We start from the raw sequence: 9,615 nt of genomic DNA on the forward strand, positions 1-9,615 counted from the left end.
CTTTGCAAGGTATTTCCTGTGAACTTGTAAAAGTCCCGACAGCTCTATTTGAGTATTCCGCCTCATACAGCTTTAAGGAGCTATGATAAAGGTGTCTACATCACCTGGTCACCCATTATATTCATGAGAGAAAAACGTCTTTTTAAGACCAGATTCATCTGTTTTACTTTAAATATCTACATTGTGAAGAGACAATGTGTCTTTCTCTCAGCCACAAATAAAAAACCCCGGGATGAAACCCATTTTACTTGTCCTTCTTTTGAGAACTATAAAATGAAGAATGCAGTCCTGCCTTTCTCCTCGGAAGAATAATGAGTTTTAAATCAGAAGCATTGTGAATTGCACTGGGTTTAAATAAGATAAATATGAATATCTGGATGTAGAAATAGAATTGATCGATCTAATTATCAACAAATAATTCTGATATATCAATCCACTAATGAGTGAGTCATGACAGAATGACTTATATAGCTTAAAGGACAGAGAAAAATGTCAGATTTACAGGACCATAAATAAAAGGAACCTGAAACTCAGTTCCAAAAATAAGCATGTCCTGAGGTTGGATCTGTTATTGTTCTTCTACAAATAAATTTAAAGTAAATATACAAGATTAAGTGAAGTTTTCAAGATCACAGTGTCATAGAATAGTTCAGGGTAGAAGGAACCTCAAAGAACATCTAGTCCAACCTTCCTGTAATAAGCAGGGACATCTTCTACTAGATAGGTTGCTCAGAGCCCCATCCAACCTGGCTTCAAATCTTTCCTGGGATGGGACACTCTTTTGGCATTTCATGACCCTCATTGTAAAAAATTCTTCTTTATAGCTAATCTAAATCTACCCTCTTTTAATTAAAACTCATTACCCCTTGTCCTATCTCAACAAGTCTGTGTAAAAGGTTTGTCCCCATGTTTCTTACAAGCTTCCTTTATGTACTAGAAGAAAACAATGAGGTCTTCCTGGAGTCTTCTCCAGGCTGATCAACCCAAACCATCTCAGACTTTTCTCATAGGAGTGATGCTCCAGGCCTCTGATCATTTCTATTGCTCTCCTCTGGATACACTCCAACAGGTCAACCACTTTTCCTGAGTTGAAGAACACAGAGCTGGATACAGTACAGGTGGAGAGCAGAGGAGGAGAATCACCTCCATCGACCTGCTGGAAATGGTTCTCTTGTCTTTCTGTCCAATTTCCATTCACCAGCATCCCCAAATCCTTCTCAGAAGGGCTGCTCCCAGCCCCTTCAGCCCCAAGCTTGTTTTGACACTGAGGGCTGTCCTGATCCAGATGCAGCACCTTCCATCAAATGGTTTCACCTGAGCCCACTTGTCCCCTCTTGAATGGCATCTCGTCCTTCAGGTGTGTCATCTGAACAACTCAACTTGTTGTCATTTGCAAACTGGCTGAGGGTGCACACGATCCAACTCTCTATGTCACTGACAAAGACATTAAAAAATACTGATCCAAATATGGACCCCTGAGGGGCACCACCTGCCACTGATCTCCATCTGAACACTGAGCCATTGAGCTCTACCTTCTGGATGTGACTATCCAACCAATTCCTCATCCACCAAACAGTCCCCCAATAAAATCCATCTCTCTCCAATTTAGAGGGAAAGATGTTGCGTGCGACCATGTCAAAGGGCTGATGGAAGTAGACATCCATAGATGACATCCATAGCCCTTCCCTTATCTATTGATGTAATCATTCCATCATAGGCAACTGATTTGATCAATGAGCACTTGCATTTGGTGAAGCAATGTTGCCTGTTTCGAACCACTTTCCTGTCCTTAATTATCTTAGCACAGCTTCTAAGAGGATCTGTTCCATGATCTTCCCAGGGTCTTCTCTTTTCTGCCCTTTTTAAATATAGATGCATTGTTTCCCTTCTTCCAGTCACCAGGAACCTTACCTGACTGCCACGACTTTTAAAGTATGACGGAGAGTGGCTTGGCAGCTATATCAGCTGATCCCCTCAGGACTCTGGGATGCATCTCATAATGTCCCATAGACTTATGTATGGTCAGGTTCCACAGGTGATCACAAACCTGAGCTTCTCTATCCTCTGACTGCCTATTTTATTTTTTACTGAATGACTTTTTATTTTTAAGATGATGTCTTATCTAGAAAGATTAGTGTCTGTGGTCTCAGGAACCGGAGTGAGTGTTGGTGTATGAATGAATATGAGCACTAGTGAAGATCAATCTGCTCTTGGTGGTGAGCAGGTGAAGTGTGAAAAACAGGCTTGAGTGTGAGCAGGCTTGAGTGTGAAAAACAAACAGGGAGAGAAAGAACCTTGTTTGTTCACTGGCCTGGATGTGGATCAGCTTCTTTCGAAATGTTTAAATCCCAAAAAAAAGGGTTGCTTATTCACCAAAAACTGAAATAAAACCTTTAAAATCTTTTTGAAGCATAATGGAAAAGGAATTTTCAGATGTGACCTGAAGAACAGAGATGGGGACTGCATTATTTAAGAAAGGCATGAGGGACAAACCAGTGGGTGGAAGTATATAGATGTACATATGAATATTTGTGCATACTTTACACAGTTTACACACAAACAATATCATTGAATGTGCTGTTCACTCATTTTCATTCTGAGGGAAAGTTTTTACGACAGTACTTACTTTGAAGGAGAAAGACATCCATCTGTTTGTTACGCTAAATGATTTCTGAGCTGAAGATGTGACATGCTATTAAACTTTATCTTCTTAACAATATTGCTGTTCTGCAATTGTTACAAAGAAATTGTAGTGTGGAACAATACACAGAGATCATCTGTAAAAAAAAAGATGCATTTTAAATGGTTTTGTGAATACATGCCCTGTGGTTAGACGTAACTGTAGAATTGTGTTTGGATGAAACCTGAGGTGACAGTTAAGGGAACCCACTAATTTAATAACAGTTGATGAATTAAGAAACTGTATTACTTTTTAAAATCACTTAGGAAGTCTCTTTTCAAACCCCTTGGTAGTCTGGCTTATTCTTCTGGACAGTATGTCAAAAAGATTTGGAAACACACAGTCTGTATAAACCACCATGTCTGGTTCAGCTTCTTTTTCACTTTCTAAAGAAACTTACATCAAAGCTTTATATTTCCATTCCAATAAACATACTCTGTACAGAGGTTTTCTTTTTGGGACAAAATAATGCTGATTGTCACAAAATTTATTCTAAGCTCAAAACATAATGTGTAGCATCCATCACCTTTGTATATATTTCTTTAAAAGGAGCTGAATATGTTAATGAGAAAGTCCAAGCTTTCTTAATGATGATGAACCATCCTTCATATTTATATGCAACAGAAACCAAACCATTTACACAAATGTAAATTTCCAAGAAAACTCTTAATATGATGGCACAAGTATCTAATGATTAGAGTCAAATATCAAAAACTTTATAAATTCAGTTTCACAAATATATGCATGACACAATTTGAACTTGACAGTTGTGGTTTCTAAAATGTTTTCAAAACAGGGAATGACAATGACTGAAGTAAAAAAAGAACTTACATACTGAAAGGATAAATCCCAGTACTCAAAAAGTCCTCAAAGAAAGACATTTCAATTAATTTTTTAAATGGACTTAAATATTTTCATATTTACCCTTGATATTCCACAATATCAATATTCCACAATATTTCAATTAATTCTTTATGAATCAGAAATTAACATGATGCCTGATCTGACAAGAAATTAGTGAGTGCTCCTCTGAGTAAAAGTGGAAAGGCAATTTCATAATGTACAGAAAGACATAACTTCTGAAGCAGATGTGTGCTAAATACAGAAGAGATGGTAATTATAGTACAAACATGTTTCTGCATACATGTACACGTTTCTAAGTAATACAGGTTCTAGCTCCAACTTCTTATTTGTCGGTGTTTGAACCTTACTAAAACCTCACAGCTACCACTGCACAAATTGTTTAACAATTCCATGAAAATACAATGTTAAATGGAATAAAAAACACCTCCAAATTAATTTTGTCTCATGCTTTTGGAAGTGACTCATAGAGTCAACAATGTCCTTAGCTGAGGGTTAAAAGTCTGCTCCCAAGAGAAAGATGTGAATTTTTTCCTCCTGCAGGAGTGATAATAATGTAACATGCACAGTTTTTTATTTCCTAGTAGAAAAGACTGAGACAACTGGGTTTGTTCAGACTGAAAAAGAGACAGCTCAGACGTGACATCACTGTGGCCTTCTAGGACCTGGCAGGAGCCTTCAAGACAGATGGAGAGGGACTTTTTGCAAGAGTATGTAGTGAAAGAGCAAGGGGAAATGGAATCAAACTGAAAGAGAGTAATTTTAGATTAAGTATTAGGAAAAAAAAATCTTAATTTTGAGTGGGGAGACACCGAAACAGGTTGCCCAGAGAAGCTGTAGCTGTTCCATCCCTAGAGGTGTTCAAGGCCAGGTTGGATGGGGCTCTGATTAACCTGCACATACCCATGGCAGAGGATTGGAGGTAGATGATTTTTAATGCTCCTTCCAACCCAAACCATACTATGACTCTGTGATTTTTAGTATTTGACCCATGATAGTGTGACTCTCTGTCCAGTCTACAGAATTCATGTTGTATTATATACATACATTTAGTCACAATGACTGTAAGAAAAAAACTTACCCCTTTTTCCTAGTCTTTTGTGTCTTAGAATGCAGTAATGATTATAACTGTTAGCTATGAAAAACCAAAAATCTCACCATCAATCTTAGAATCTTCAGCCTAAAATTCATGTTCCAAAGATGAAATAATTGTACGCACAATATCATTCAGATTATTTTCCAGCTTCATATAAAAACACTCATAACAGAGGCTTAACAGCATCTTGGTGTATATAATGCTCTACTACATTTCTGATAAAGTTTAATGTGGGGTTTTTTAGCTTAATCTAATCTAATCTAATTTTCCCCTATTAAATTTTAAGGACCATTATTATTTTTGTAATCCTTTTATCCTTATATCATAATTTTAGGTATCTAAAGGATTATCATCTTTCTTCTTTCATGGTTTTCATTAGGATGACCAGTTCAAGTTCATTCAATCTTTTCATAGAAATCATATTTCCTAGATACTGAAAATCATTCTGTTGTTTCATCTTTTTCCAGCTGTTCAAAATAGTTCTTTAAGTATGGCACAAACCTGACGGTACATATTTAGCTGAAACCTTTGTGTTTTTAAATAAACAGGAAATATTACTAGTTGTTGCATATTTGGTTTTCTTGCAAGTCTTTATTCACCGTCAGTTCAGCTCTAATATTTCAACAAGCAGCTTGATTTTTTTTTTGTTTAGATATGAGGTTTATGCATGCATACATGTTTCTGCATGTCCATAGATGCATGCTTTAGACTGTGGATAATTTATATATGCATATTTTAGACTGTGATTTTGACCATGATGTTTAATTTCATTCAAATATCTGATTGTTTTACTCTTAATATCGGCAAAAATATTTTCTCCATTTCTACTAGAGAGTACATGTCACACTCAGAGAAATGGTTCAGCACTGTACCGGTGCTTTGTCCTGCCATAACCTCTCTTCAATTAAGGTGAAAAAGATTTGTGATTCATTGCTGAAGAATCCAGACTATCACAGAGAATACACCTTTTTCTCTTTCATGTCTGCAAAGAATATATTAACACAAATAATATGTTATGTGCAGATATATATGGGCAAATACAAAAATCAACTTTTATGCAATGAAAGTAAAGTTTTGGAATTCCTGATTTTTTACTGAGATAAACAAATTAACACATCCTGGAGTTAAACTGTTTAATTTAATTTTCAGTCTGCAAATACACCTTTATGCATTATAAAGACTTATTAATTCTGAAGACCATGAAAGTACATTTTTTTATGGATCTGGACAGGTGACCTGTCTCTGGGAGACTGAATTAAATTCTTTTTATTAGAACTTTGAATTCAAACCTTGCAATGGAATTTTTTCCAAAAACCAGAGAAAATATCATTTAATGTTAGATCCCAGAGTAAGGTAACAAGAATGACAGTTAAGTTATTTGCTGTAAACTGTAAGGAAATCTCTCTGGAGACATTTGGAAAAATGACTGAACAGTGCATTTGCATCTTTGGTCATTTAGGTAAGTTTTATCAAAGGGCCTTGGCAAGATAAAGATCTCAATGTACGTTTCCAGCTGCTTTTTTCTTGTACTATTCAGCTTTGTTAGTCAAAAGGGACAAGCACAAAAGATAAATACCTTTTTTTATTTCTCACTTACATGTTCTTGTGGACACAACCACTATACAGAGATGAAGGTAAGCAAAGCATATATCCTCTCATTTCAGGGACTTTTTTATTCCATATATTTTAAAAAGTCTGATTTACATTAAGTCAGTCTTTGATAAAATATCTATTGGAGGGCTATCCATTCTCTACAATGCCTTTGCCAGTATGAATATAACTTGAGTTAGAGCAAAATATTAATAATTATGGAAAATTATTAAATTTACTACTTCAACTCTCAATGACTACTTCAGAAATTGAAAATCTTTAATGCTCCCTTTATTACAAAAAATAATATGCTCTGTTCTTGCACTTTCTCAGTTCTGTACCCTATTTAACTTTTGTTGAAACTGCTTAGAAGTTAGAATTTTCAGACCAGAGGTCCCCTAGGTAATTTTTTTTTGGTTTTTTTTTGGTTTTTTTGTGTTTTAACACTTGCATAGCCTCCACTAAGAAGGATTACTTTTCTTTCCACTGTACTCCATCCCACATAAATAGAAAGAAGTAGCTCTTAATTTGAATAATGCATGGCACAGTCTTGTTTCAAAAATAAGAGTTCTAGGAGCAAATCTAGATAAACAGTATAAACTATAGGGAAATACAGATATTTTATTTTTAAAAAAAATAATTTTGATAATTTAAAAAGTAGGTTGTGTAATAGGGAAAATATTCTTGCTCTGGAAAAAAATGGAAACCAATAAATTCTGATTCACAAAGAAATACCACCATGTAAATCCATATTTTAAACTAAATGAAACAGTTAATGAAAATGCAAAAATAAAAAAGCTGTATGCCTTATGAACTAATGTTCTTTCAGAAAGATTATTGTAAATTGTGCTCTTTGAATTAAAATGGTGCAGAATACATGTTCAACCCTCAGTCACTTTTGCTGGTGAGAGGTTGTTAAAGGTATAATATAAAAGTCAGTCTGCCTAAATATTGTGTCAGTGCTTAAGCCTTAGCCTTTTTATCTTTTTATATATGTACTACTCAATCCCACTATTGCCATTTCTGACTGTCTACTTCACCAGAAATTTTTGTGAAAGTGTCTACTCAAACTTTGTTACAGGCAAAAAGGAGCACATCATAAGCACAAAGCTGAAAATTTATTGTTATTTCAATTAATTATTTTAATTAATGTTAATTTAATTGAATTTAATTTAATTAATGTTATTTTAATTAATGTTATCTTAAGTAATGTTTTAGCTGTCCAAATCAAATAATACAGAAAATCCTTGCTAATAGCACAGGTTTGTTTTCAAAGCAGGTAGAGGTCCCAGCCTCAGTAGTTGGAGGGGCTATAGCTCTTTGGATTTAGTGAGGGTCCATTGGACCTTGTAATTTTTTTATGTGCCAGGATTTTGTCTTTGATAATACTAATATTCACTACAAACCATAAAGGAAATACTTGATATGCCATATTTCTTTCATACGAGCAATTCAAACCATTTACCAAAGATGAAATTACTTATTGAACTTCCTGAATTTGAAGCTGATTCTGTCTATGGGCCAGACAAGTTTTGTATTCCAATCCATAATTAATAGGAATGATTAACAAACAGATGTAATGGCTACTGAAGTGGAAAAACTGATCCATCACTACAGCAACAGCTTAACAAAGATTAGTAAGTAAATGGATAGAAAAACACACAAACCTCTGCCACAGATATGTTAGCATTGAATCTTTTCCTCTCAAATTTGTGTTCCTGTTTTGCTGGTGGAAACAGTAAAAATATTCACTTTAGGATAAGTCTCACAGGTAAAGATGAAGACTCAATCAGACGATGACGTTTAAATGGGAAAAGAAGAAATAATTATGTAACATTAATATATTACACAGCTTCCTCTTGCTCCACTGGAATTAGTTTTAAAAAATTATACCTATTCTTGCATATCAAGGAAAATTAAGTAGTTTTTATGACTTCAATACTTAGGAAGAAGAAAAAAATTAAAATTAACGAAAAAAATCAAGCCCATCAAAACCTGAGGAAATAGGACAAGATCTTACAGAGAGGGTGATTTTATATTTTCCTAAATATATTTAAAAAAAAGACGTTTCTCAGTAGTTACCATTTCATGTCTCTGCACTAGTTAGAACAGAATTGCAGTAAAAGATTTTGATCCACCACTAGAAGCAGTTCCAGAATGTGGTAATAAGTTCTTTAGCTACCATGTGGACATTAAGTACATGGTACAATTTATCTCCTTCACAATCTCCTTTAGAAGGTTGGAATAAACATCAGAAACTAATCCAAAAGCAGTTCCCAGAGAGGCTTGTGAGGCTGGCAGTCAGTTGGTATGAGAGATCCTATCCAAGAATGCATTTTAAGAGTCTGGCACACAAATGTAGTAATTTGAATTATTATACCAGAGTAATGAGAACTGATAATCTTAGTATGCTACGCAAATGAGCTGTTGTATTTACACACATTAGTTCAAATAAAAAAGTTGTAACTTCAAATTTGCTAAGGATTGTAAGAAAACAAGAAGTAAAATATCAAAATATTTATTAAAAGTTGTTCATAAAAACATTTAATTTCAAGGAACAGAAAAGCATATAATTCCTAAAGCAAAACATTCAATTTAATTTTGCCTGACCAAATTTATTCTGTAACAGATACTGAAACTCATATCAGAACGTCCATAATAATCTGCTATCTTGCAATCTGTATTTCCCATTCTCTTAAAACTTGTATGTAACCAGCCCTTCCAGCAATGAAGCTAGATGGAAAATTTTAAAGATGTAATGGAAGGTGTTGAATAAACTTTTGCAAGGGGAAAAAAACATTTGCGGGCTTACCTCTTAAAATTTCTATAGGCTTCTAAGAAAGATTAGAAGTCAGTAATATCAAAACACAACACTGACAAACTGAAATATTTAATTATTGAAAACTGTGTTCAACTGAAAATATAGGGATAGTTTTGGAAAATCTTCCTGTGTGAAATACTGAGGGTTTTGATTGCATATTTTTCCATCAAGCTGTACTTTGATGGAAAATTCCAGGTCAACTTGAGAGGTAATTCTTTTTCTTCCCCTCCTCATATAAATATTTATTTACTTGTTTGCATTGTGATCTTTTTGCACCAAAAGAGAAAGACACACAAAAAAAAAAAGTTATACACTTGTACTTTTATTAGGACCTTAAGTATCTGTGTGGTTTTACAAGCTCCCTATAAACATCATTGGCCAGTGGTGAACAACAAACACTTAGACAATTGCTACCTAAACCCCCACAACTTAAATTTATCCGGGCTACAAAATCTTACATATTTGAAAAACCAAAGTAAAAAAAGACAGAAAAAGAAAAACAAAATAAAGAGATGGATGATAAAAAAATATGTGATAGGCTATGCAGAGAACAATGGATACATGCTT

The sequence above is a fragment of the Anomalospiza imberbis genome, chromosome 2 (assembly GCF_031753505.1).
Source record: "Anomalospiza imberbis isolate Cuckoo-Finch-1a 21T00152 chromosome 2, ASM3175350v1, whole genome shotgun sequence".
Taxonomy (NCBI): Eukaryota; Metazoa; Chordata; class Aves; order Passeriformes; family Viduidae; genus Anomalospiza; species Anomalospiza imberbis.